Raw genomic sequence first — 12135 nt, forward strand, 5'->3', positions numbered from 1 at the left:
AGTTATTTTATGCTATCAATCTCCACCTTTGACCAGCCCAGAACAGTAGGTTGCTGAATGTGAGAGTGTAGATTTTCACTAAAAATCCAAAGTAGTCCTATGGATTACTTTTATGCTGCCTTTATGTCCTTTGGACCTTCAGAGTTCTGGTCACCATTTACTTGCACTGTGAGGACCAACAGAGATGAAATATTGTTTTAAGACCTTCATTTGTGTTCTGCAGAAGTAAGAAAGTCATACACATCTGGGATGGCATGAGGCGGAGTCAATGATGAGAGGATTTTCATTTTTCAAATAACTTAATAGATCCCCCCCAAAAAATAATAAAGAGCATCAGACATTGAAACATACATGTCTAACTACTTAAAAGTTTGATTTCATAGAACTTACCCTGAAGTGTGAAGGTTCGATTTGATTCAATCATCATGAGATTGGAATTTAGTTTGCACAAGTCTACGTCTTGAAAGGACAAATGTAATGTCCTTAGGCTGAGTAGGGCCTATGCATATTATATCAGCACCTGGAAATAATGCAAGTAAATTTAAACCAGATTTATATGGGATTGAGCAAATATGGGGAAGGAGAGATGGTGGGAAAATCCTGTAATGGGAGGAAGCTGTCATGGTGGTAGTGCCTGCCAAACAGCAGCGGTAAACCCAGTGGCCCTCATCCCTGTCTGATGGATGAACCCGGGGTCGTCAGCTCACTGATACCGTCTTATCGCACTCTGCAAGGTGGTCCTTTGAGGTTTACACCAAACTCTGGCGAATCTCGCAGGGCATCCTCACGAAATCGCTCAAAAACCGTGGCAATGAACTAACAAAGGCGTGATATCAAACGCTGTCGGATGGTGAAGCTGATTTTGCACATATTTATTTAGTGTATTTCATACATTCATTCATGAAGATACAGTATATTAGAGGAGTGATGTTCTCAGGAAACAAGAAGTGTTTTCATCTGTCTACCCGACACCCCCCTCGACACTCATGTTATTGTTATCTACATTGTTCATTGTGGAATAAATTTGATGACAACAAAGATGATTATATGCGAATGTGCTTTATGTAATCATCATAATCATCCATGAACTTTCAATACACTCTTCTAACTACAGAAATAAACACTTGATTTGCAATTGTGTTGAGTTGAATTTCCTGTAACAAATGTCTAGATGAATTTGTTTGACTACATACTCTGAAAATCTGGGTATACATTCGGCAACGGACGAACAGTCAGCATAAGGAAAGCTTTCATTTTTAGGAAATATTATAATAATTAATGGTCACAATCATATTTTAAAATGTATGCTATCCAATAGAGATTAAACCTATTTTAAATATGTACCATTTTGTTAAAGGCCAAACTACATTTTTACATAGGAAAAAAATATAATATGCAATAATAATAATAATTTAAAAAAAGGCCCAGATGTTATGTGCTTCCCATATCGGCTAATATAGAAGGATGCCTATAATTTATACTGTTGGCAATTAATGTTGGTGGATCCTTTATTGACACATCATCAGAACATTGTGCAACCAATAGATAATACGCATATCGGCTATATCGGCCAGTTTAGAACGATGCATATAACTTTAGAAAATACTGTTGGCAGATATCAATATAATGTTAGGGCATCATTTCTGAACATATTGTGTTTATTTTTCCTTCCCTTTAGAATTAGTCTATTACCTTAGTTTGTTACCGATTTCTGAGGTCAGTGTGCACCCAAAATAATCAAAGGGAGCCTCTACAATTTATGACTGTCTACCTTCATAACCTCTCTAATATACACTACTTGTTACTCACAGGGTGGGTGAGTTATGTACATTATTTACAGTTGAATCTCAATCCCTCTGTGCAAAATGCTGTAGGGTACAACGGGGCTAAAGGCACCCCTTAAGGAAATTTAGCTTTTTTCTGGTCACAAATATCAAGATCTAATAAATTGATTTATTTTGGTTGAATATTGATGGAGCAACATAACTTGTGTGAAATGAAATAATAACGTAAAGTTGTTTTGATTCAAATGTTAAAAGTTGTATTTATTTATTTTAAATGGCTCTCTTGGGGTAAAAGGCCCCTGGGGGGTTTAAAGTGATATCCTGTAGGAAGAGGCAATAGTTATAGGGCACGATTTTCAATCTATGCAAATAATTGTGAGACAGTAAGATGCTTTTATTGAGTAACAAATTTAGATGATGCTCACTCAAAATAACTACTTCAGAAAAAGTCAACCATTTCCTGTTAATTTCAAACATATTTTGCATTGTATTACATCTGAAGTATTCTATAAACAAACTAATCTCTGTTATGATTGGATGAGTCAATGTGAGCCCACTTTGGATATTTTTTAGCTAATTTATTTGCTGCACTTTTTAAAACAAAGAATGTGTTTAATAGGAGCCTTTAACCCCCTACAACAGTTTTTATTATTATTATTATTTACCTCAAATACCATCATTTCACTGATGGGACAGTTCTTAAAAAAACTAATTTAATGAAAATAATAAATAAATATTTTGTCTCAAAAGAAATTTGTTAATTTCATGGATTTTCATTAGTTACATAAAATAACAGCATTTAAATAAATATTACAAATTAGATGAAATTGCCTCAAAATCAACCTATAGGGGCCACACGCAGAGACCTCATGGAACAGGAATGTTTTGCAGTGCATAGTGACACACAGGTGTTTAGGAAAGTACACTGGTATATTTTTTTGGATGCTATTTAGTGTTTTGAGAGAAAATAAAAGCAATGAAGCCTTTGGCCGCTGCACCCTAATGTGTTAAAACAAACTGACGCTAATGGGGGTTTTTTTTTTTTACATCCCCAGACAATATCACTGAAAATATGTTACTTGCGGCAGCATAATTAATTTCTGATCGAGCCCTGAAGCAGTTCAGCAGGACTACCTATATATTACGCATTGGGTTTTCCCTCAATCTGCGGAGTTATTTTTTTATGCACATCATTCACAATATAAGTCTATATATTTCTCTTCGCATTTGCCCTCGATAAAAAGCAAAATAATAATGAATCATTTCATAAATAATGGGTTTAGGGGCTTATCGAGCGCGAAGTGGCCGCCACTGCGCTCTTATCTCGCCTGGCCACATTGCGCCCGTGTTCCGCTCCCCATACTGAGAGGCGCACACTGGACGTGATGTGGAATTATATAGACCTCACTTCCAGTTCCACACAGCACTTCAGTGCATCTAAAACCTCAGACATGGATGACCCTTCACAAAATGGCTCCATGCACACATTAACATCCACCGCAACCCGACGACGGTAAGATGCGAATATAGTTGATTCTGCGCTTATCTGATATTAATACGAGACATAATTCGGTGTTCTCGCTATGTAAGACGTATGTATGATGAGTTATGATTAATGCATTTTTTTGTTTAGCTATAAGATTGGTCCAATAGCGAATAGGCCCTTGAGCCTGCATACAGCAGGTATTGATTTGGCATTTGTTTTATAATTAAAAGACGTTTTAGACATGATCATTTTTATCTAAAGTTTGTTTATTCGATTCAATTCTATTTTTCACTTGCACAAATGCTCTGGGCTGCTCTTTTCCGTTTTACGACGTAAAGTAAATAAAGGAAAATAATAGCCTCCATAACTCCGCAAATAAAACGGTAATAATCATCAACATTATAGTTAAAACTTAAATTAAGATTTGGTGGGGTTATCTGTTCTTAAATAGCCTACTGTAAGGCTACTTTTTTTTTTTTTTTTTTTTAGTTTTAGTTGGTTAATCTTCACGTGTGGATTATTGGTCACATTTGAGAGCGGTATACAAATAATGCTTTTTTGTTTTTGCAATATCGATATTCTTATTTCGATGTCAAACATACTATATTAGTGTATTTACACACAAAATACAAAACTAAGCAAGCTATTAAGTGTCAGATGCAACTGGCTTCTTTGAGCATGAACATAGCGCCACATAATAAATAAATAAATATATTAAACAAAATAAATAAATAGCCTAAAAATAAATATATAAATAAATACCCTAAACAAAATAAATAAATAAATAAATAAATAGCCTCAAAATAAATAAATAGCCTAAACAAAATAAATAAATAGCCTAAAAAATAAATATATAAATAAATAGCCTAAACAAGATACATTAATAAATAAATAGACTCAAAATAAATAAATAAGTAAATATGATTTGTTCTACATATTTCAACAACGAAATGACATTATTATCTACACAATTAGTCAACTAAATTCTATTCTCATGCATGAGTTGGAAAAACACCATGCTAATAAAAATGCGTAATGCCTATTTAATATAAAATTCAGGAAATAATGTTGGATATAATTTCAAGTTTAATGCCTTAAATAGGTCTAGCTTATATAAAATGACTTAAAATGACATAAATAAGTAAATGCAAATCCGAAGTATTTCTCATAATTCAAGCCAGTTTTGACAATAACATAACGACACAAAGGACACGTATTGTAATATTATAGCCCAATATAGGCTATAGTTGTATAATATACATTATCATATACTATTTTAGTTACTATTATTAGTTTAATAGTAACAACAATAATAACGTGTAGATATTTAACATTATTTCATGTTTAATTCATATGCTCATCTGAGATGTGTTACCGAATATGGCCTGTAATTATGCGGTTCAGGTTATATTATGTAGAACAATGTTTGCGGAAGATAAGCTCTTTCCTAACGAAGACACCGATATGACATGCTTATCTCCAGATACCACGAGCACAATGTTGATATGATAGGCCAAGGTCAGGTCAATCACACACACACACACGCACACGCACGCGCACGCGCAAAATAACTCATTCAAAACCATTTAATTTGACTTCTAATGCCTATACATATTGGTCTTTACATACAGGCTATTTGTGCTGGTAAAGAAAATTGCTGTGCTTTCTTAAAGGCTATACCTTCATATTCTAGCAAACAAACATGTCTAGAATTGATCCAAATGGAGTAGTAAACTACAAAATTATGAGTTTTTTAATTATGTAAACTTTTTTATAAAAGATTGCTATTGCCCATAATAGCTGCACTAATCCCTGTGGTTGTCATATGCACAGGCCTGTATGTGATGACTTTGCACACAGCAGTTATACGAGAGACTCTAGTGCTGTCATAGAGCTGCATGACTGTACTGTCAGTGTTTCCAGTCACGCGCGCACAGAAAGGATCCGCAAAATATCGTGTCGTTTCAATGCCTTTCATCGAATGTGCATTAGAAGAGGTGTACTATTTTTTTATTTGTATTTTTTTTACAGGTGACCTCCAAGGATAACCAAATTGGGATTACAACGTCCATTGGATACCGTTTTTATTGTATTCTTTTGCGCCTGTTCTGGTTTTGGAAAACTGTTTTTCGGATCCGCAATAAAGGATGATGGAAAAACTGAAATCCGAACCATTTCCGCACAGTCCGGGCATGGATGCCTATGAATCCCCCCCGCGCGACACCAACTCGACTTCCTCCTCAGGTTTGGCACACGTAGAGGAGGGAGATGCATGTGTGAAACAGGAAGGCACGACGCCCGAGGAGAACGGAGAGCATCACCTCCCCGAGCAGCGATGCAACGGGACTCCCATCCTTAATGGCGTTGCCAAGGAAACGGCTTACCACGCCACCGAGCTAAAAAAGGAAGTGCCGGTGATCGAGCTGTCCAGGAGAGGAGGGACCGTGGATATAAAAGAGAGAGAGATCAAGTCAGACGGCAGCCATAAGGTGCAAACCACAGAGCTGTGCAGACCACCGATTCCTCTGCCGCTGCCTCCCAGGGACCCGCTGAGCGAAACTCGAATGGTGCAGTTGAGCCCGCCCGCTTTCCCTCTCCCGGCCCGAGCGATGCTCTACAGCAACATGGCGCAACCGCTCGCCGCTATTAACAGGTAGCCTATAGGTTTATATACAGGCTATTAAGTAGCCTATATATTCTCATTCTTTTTATACAATATTAAGGGTTAATATGACTTTTCAAAAATAAAATGCATTTATTTATATTCTTCAACTGTGCAATAATTATTTTCAAAACATTGTGCAATATGTGCAAAGATCTTTTAATTGTTCTTATTTGCTCAGATTCATCTTTTTATGATTTCTGAATGATTTATATAACCTACTGTAATGACATAAGCACCTATAGTGAACTTTAAATACGTTTATTGATACTTTGATAATTAATTTTTAAATAAAGTTTTCCTTTATTAACGTAAGTTTGAGAATTTGAGAGGTATTGTTACGTAATAATTTGTTTTATTAAAATTATGATATTATTATCTTTTATGTAGCTACACCATTCCTTTCTTAATTTATGTAGGCTATTTACGTATAATTTATGTATTATTTTTTATTGACAAATTAATATGTGCTAATATGATAGCTAAATATAACGCACGACTTTTTAAACAGATAAATATTAATAAACTGCATTTAAAATAATAATAGCCTAATAATAATTTTCCAAATCACATTTAACGAATAGTCAATATGTTTTTCCTCAGTGGTTTTGCTGGAGAAGCGGATCAGTATGGGATGTATCCTAGCAATCGAGTGAAGCGCAGACCTGCGCCATATGAGGTTGAAATCAGCGACGGTAGGAGCATTTTTATATCTTTCTAAGTATGGTAAGCCACTCTTTGGCTGTGTCTTTTACTTTCTGATATTTCATTTTTGGAATTGGAGTCATAACTAGTCCGATTTGGCAAGATAATTATGTAGAGGCCTGTTGCAAAATATCACGTCCTGTAGAACAGAAACATACAAAATGGAAATGAACCATTAAAACAAAGGAAGTATCATGCGACTTTCAATTTTAGGCACTTCGTTATCTGTGTAGTTATTTTGCATCACTTATAAGGTTGTTTTCAAGGCTAATTAGTAGCCTTATTCAAGGTCTATAAATTCGTATGCACTTTAATATGCTTAAAAACATGCATATGCACCATGGAATTAATGGCACGTAGATTATTAATGGAAATGGATCAAAACTAATAATAAAATAAACAGTAGAGTTGGCAATTATACTTTAATCTTTAATCAAAACTCCTTGCAATCCACTAATGTCACTTACATTTTCAAGTTAGATAGAAACTCCAAAATCATCCTGAATTGCATAGAAATGCAATGCATTTTTCTCAAAATAAGATACAACTGGTGACAAAATGATGTTGTGACGCAGAAAGGTGAATACAAGTGAGAAAAAAGAAAACAGGCATGAAAGAGAGAGATGGGGAAGAGGGTAGTCGCCAGTAGGAACCAGCCCAAAAATCACAGTGTATGCACAGCAGAGATAGCTGCGAGTTGCCTATAAAAATGCAAATATGACAGTGTGTTTGGCTGCAAGATGCAGGATTCTAATGAGGTGAAGACGCCAAATACACCACAACACAACATGCTCTTATATGATATAGAATTCTGCACAGCATTGTGTCATTTTTGAAGTTCACTGCCAAAGACCATCAAAGGTAACATTGCCCTCTCTGCTGTTTTAAGGCAAATTTCTTAAAAAAAAAAAAAATGCTTTAAATTATTCCTCAATTCAAGAGGTTTGGAATCCATTTAAATAAGTGTAATTATACAAAGTCACTGGTGCATCAGGCATAGTGAAGCATTGATAGCCCCGCTCCAACAGAGCTGTCTAGGATGAGAAATGGCCCTGAGTAATTGAATGTAAAATGCCATAGATAATAGAAAGGTTAATTAATTCTTAGCTAAATAGGGGGAGATAAAGAGCTAATCTATCAGTGAGAAGTGAGCGAACACCTTAGGTGTGTTCACAAGGAAACCTCTGTTGAAGCACTCAACCATGAATGTTGCACAGTGCATTGAGAACAAATGGAAACCTAGTGGTTAGTCTGACGTTTGAAAATGCGAAATTCCATGAACATATACTGACTTTATTTCCTCTGCTTTCACAGGCTCGCAGCCCAAAATCGTGCGACGGATTTTCACAAACAGCCGTGAACGTTGGCGGCAGCAGAATGTGAATGGTGCCTTCGCTGAACTCCGCAAACTCATTCCCACCCACCCACCTGACAAGAAGCTAAGCAAGAACGAGATCCTTCGCCTGGCCATGAAGTACATCAACTTCCTGGCCAAGCTCCTCAACGACCAGGATGACATCGTGGATGGCGAGGCACCCGCCCGGGCCACACGAGATGCAACCCTGGTGCGAGACGACCTCCTTCAGGAAATGTTGAGCCCCAACTCCAGCTGTGGAAGCCTGCTGGACGGGGATGCCAGCCCGGAGAGCTTTACTGAGGACCAAGACTCATCCGTGGAGTCCAGGCCTTCCGCAAGAGGACTGCATCATTCCAGCCAACCCCTAGACGGAAATGCCCAGCGATGACTGTGCTAGCATTGATTGAGTATCGCTGGACAGTACTCTGGAGTAAAAACCCAGGTTTGAGAGGGTGCAGTGCTCCATGGACCTAAAATATTTTATATTCATGTTGTGTGCAAGCATATTCATACTTTCGACTTTCTGTTAAGCTGTTTTCTTCGTGCTTTATATGCCGGGATGCTCTCCGTTGTGAAACACACAGTGGTACAGAGGGAAATGTCAGGTAGCTTTCAGTCCTTGGTTATTTAGGGCAGACAGAAATCGTCGATCACCACCTGTAAGCGTAAAGAAAACAGAAGATTGAAGGGATATTCTGAATGGTACCTTGTCTTGCATTCCAAGCTACATGTCATCAGGTACACGACTGGGTAAGGAGGACATGGAAACGCTGGATCCTCAAGTTAGTTTGAAACAAACTGGGTGTAGCATAGCAGTCAAAGCCAATGTCAATGACAATTATATTATTCAATTCTGAAAATGCTTAATTACTGCTGTTCTTGATTATTTGGGGAAAGACCCAGCTTCATTACTGTGGCTTTGAGCATAGGGACAAAAAAGCTTCAAGACAAGTGTTGTTCACAAGGATATTTGTTGTGGTTGTGATTTTCAACAAATATTATTCTCATTGGCAGTAGCTATAAAATCAATGCTATTTGGGGAAAAAAGTATTGCCATTTTGTAAATGGTTTTTCAGTATTACGTTTGGGGAAAAACAGGCGAACAAGACAAAGCATTTTGTCATACACTGGGCAAATGCTTATGGTGGAGGAGGTACAAGAATGTGTACATAAGCCGGAATAATATCGTGTTTGTAACGAAGATCCCTCTTTGACTGTTCTTTTGCATTGTGATCATGGTACACCATTTAGTAGCGTCCATTGCCTAGTTCATTTCTTTGAATTAAACATGCCCCCCTTGAGGCCCCCCCCTCCCCATCTCACAATGATACATTCATTGGTTAAGTGTTTTGTCACTTTAATTGACTTGTATGAACTTGATCTGCTTTTTAGCAGAGGATTGAGTAACCAGTCTTGGTACCTTTAAATATTTTATTGGGTATTAAATGAACAAACAAACAAACAAATTGTTATTTTAATGTGATATTTAGTAGAAAAACCTTTGTTGTAAGGTGAAAATCTATCTATGTATATATGCAATGTTATATCTCACAAAAATTTTATATAAAACCCACAAAAATAAAAACAACAAACCTAAAAATGTGTGTTGTGAATACTTAATTTCAATGTTAAACCCTTATACTGAGGCGAATACAGGAATTACTGGCGTTGCGTCATCATGAAAATGAAGTGGTAATGTTGGATATAACTGTACACAGATAAAATTAGTTAGAAATTTTACCAAAATTATTCTTTGTGTTAATCAACATTACGCAATAAATGGGGCCGTTTGAGCTCAACTTGCATTGAACCCAATTCCTTTAAATTAATTTTAAACTAGTATGGAATATCATTAATGTAGCGATTTAGATCAACAACGCCAATGACAAATGACCAGAAAGTGTCCTACTTTACCTGTATTTACTCCATAACCTATATCTGATGAAAAATGTGAAGTATGGTAAAACAAATCAGATGTTGAAAACATGATAATTATTTTTGCTGCTCCCTGAAGGCTTGGACAAATGCAATATTTTAACATAATGACGTTAACATATTTTCAAATGTCTGCACCATAACAGCCTTTTCTGTTGATATTACAACTGTAAAGGTAGAGATGGACAAACTGTTTCCAGCAGAGTATTGTAAGAAGTGTCAAATATACAAAAAACATCTGTTACACTCAAAGGAACAAGATATAATATCTAGAAATAATGTCAAATCATTCAGGAACTTATCACGCTAGTCAGGACTAGAAAGTAAAAAGTACAATGAATTTGTTTGTTTTTATGTAGGGACCAAAATGTTAAATCCCGAACATAAAAATTCAAACATTAGGTTGTGATGATGTAAAATATCTTGAACGAGATTTCGATTTTTCAGCCTAGACAGACACATGTTTCTGGCATTTTACAGAAAGAGACAAAATTGAGGTGCTCTTATTTTAAAAAGCAAATAGACTATCTTATTTTTAAGATTAAGATTGTATGAGGATTCAGGGTTATAGCTGGTCGTTAATATGTGTGTCTGAACCCTGGGAATATGAGTCCAAATGGCTGATAAGAATCAAAGCCAATGAAAAAGTAATTGGTCGGTCTACTGGCCCCAGGGGGCCTAGAGAGGGACTGTGAAAAACTGATCCAAGGGCGGTTCTCAGACCAATCACTGATCCACACCCACATACATAAACGACCTTGCCAAGTCTCCTCCATCCTATTGGCTAGATAGGGGACATAACAAATGAAAAGAAATGAAGTAGCCCCATGTGTCGATAAATGTACACTGTGTACTGGAATACAGACTAGAATATTTGCAGTATGTTATTCCTCTTTTACATAAAGAGGAGGAAGTGTACAGTTGGAAAAACACTGTTTACACTCTCAGTTGTTTTTTCATTGAGTATGAGGATGGAAAGGTGGACTTTGGCCCTGAGAGAGATAAATATTGATAGTGAGAGAGAGAGTGACAGACACAGCCAGAGAGAAGAAGATGTAATTTTAAGAAAGTATTGTTCTATAATAGTTACTAACACTACAGAGTTGAACAATGTTGCTCCTAAAACATTATGCTTTTATTTCAGGATTTAGATGTGTATTTGGTCCGTAATGGAGCTCTAAAACCAATGTCGTCCATATTTTAAATGGCTTTAGGGCTAAATATACAGCACTTCAGGTCAATTTATTGGCCCTCATGTCATTTGATTGAACAATAAACTGCATCTGGGAACTTGGACTCTTTGTCTGTGCCCATCATGGTATGGAAACAATTCTTAATTTTTTTTACATTCTCTATAAATCTACTTTAAAAACTATCGGCCAAATTATCGGTTTTACCTTAGTTATCAGTATCTACAAAATCCACTAACGGTGGACCCCTAGTAAAAACCTTAACTGGCATTCTTAATGGCTTATCTAATGTGCGCATTATAGTGTTTTGCACATGACTGTTTACGTTTTGACTTCAAAAAGTAGAGAATAATCTCATGATTTCAAAATCAAATCAAATAAAATCCCTTTATCGGCACTCAACCATTTACACAAGTGCAACAGTGGGTGAAAGACTTGGGTGCAGTTCCAAGCAACATAGCAGTATGACAATTACAATAAACATCTGATTTACACAACACAATATACACCTAATAATATACAATATACAGTATACATATAATAAGAATACTGTGTACAATAAAAATACACTATACCCCCCCATGTAATCAGTGGAAATAAATATGAAGTGTTGTGATGACTTTCAGCTGTCAGTTGCCATTGTGTTATTAAGAGAAGTATTAAATGTGAGTCCAGTCTGAGCTAAAACAGTGCTGATATATGTATCGTGAGTGATCAAGAGTTCAAAAGTCGGATTGCTTGTGGGTAGAAGCTGTCATGAAGTCTGCTGCTACGGGTCCCGATGCTGTGATACCGCCTGCCTGATGTAGCACTGAGAGCAGCCCATGACTCGTCTCATAAAATCTCACATAAAAGTAATTGTTTTGCGTTGTAAGACTTTTAAAATATGCAGATTTTTGGTAGTTCTCAGCATTTTAGCATCCATGTTAGCACACTCATTGACCTAAAATTTCACATTTTATTGACTGATGTTGACCTTCCATATTTGAAAATGAATGGATTTTCAGCAAATAATT

At 36.3% G+C, this 12135-nt stretch overlaps 1 pseudogene; it reads left to right on the forward strand.

The window, feature by feature from the left end:
- Positions 1 to 3203: 3203 nt before the first annotated feature.
- LOC127639355 (T-cell acute lymphocytic leukemia protein 1 homolog) lies at positions 3204 to 9578 on the forward strand (annotated as a pseudogene).
- Positions 9579 to 12135: the final 2557 nt, after the last annotated feature.

Source organism: Xyrauchen texanus, chromosome 48 (assembly GCF_025860055.1).
Source record: "Xyrauchen texanus isolate HMW12.3.18 chromosome 48, RBS_HiC_50CHRs, whole genome shotgun sequence".
NCBI lineage: Eukaryota > Metazoa > Chordata > Actinopteri > Cypriniformes > Catostomidae > Xyrauchen > Xyrauchen texanus.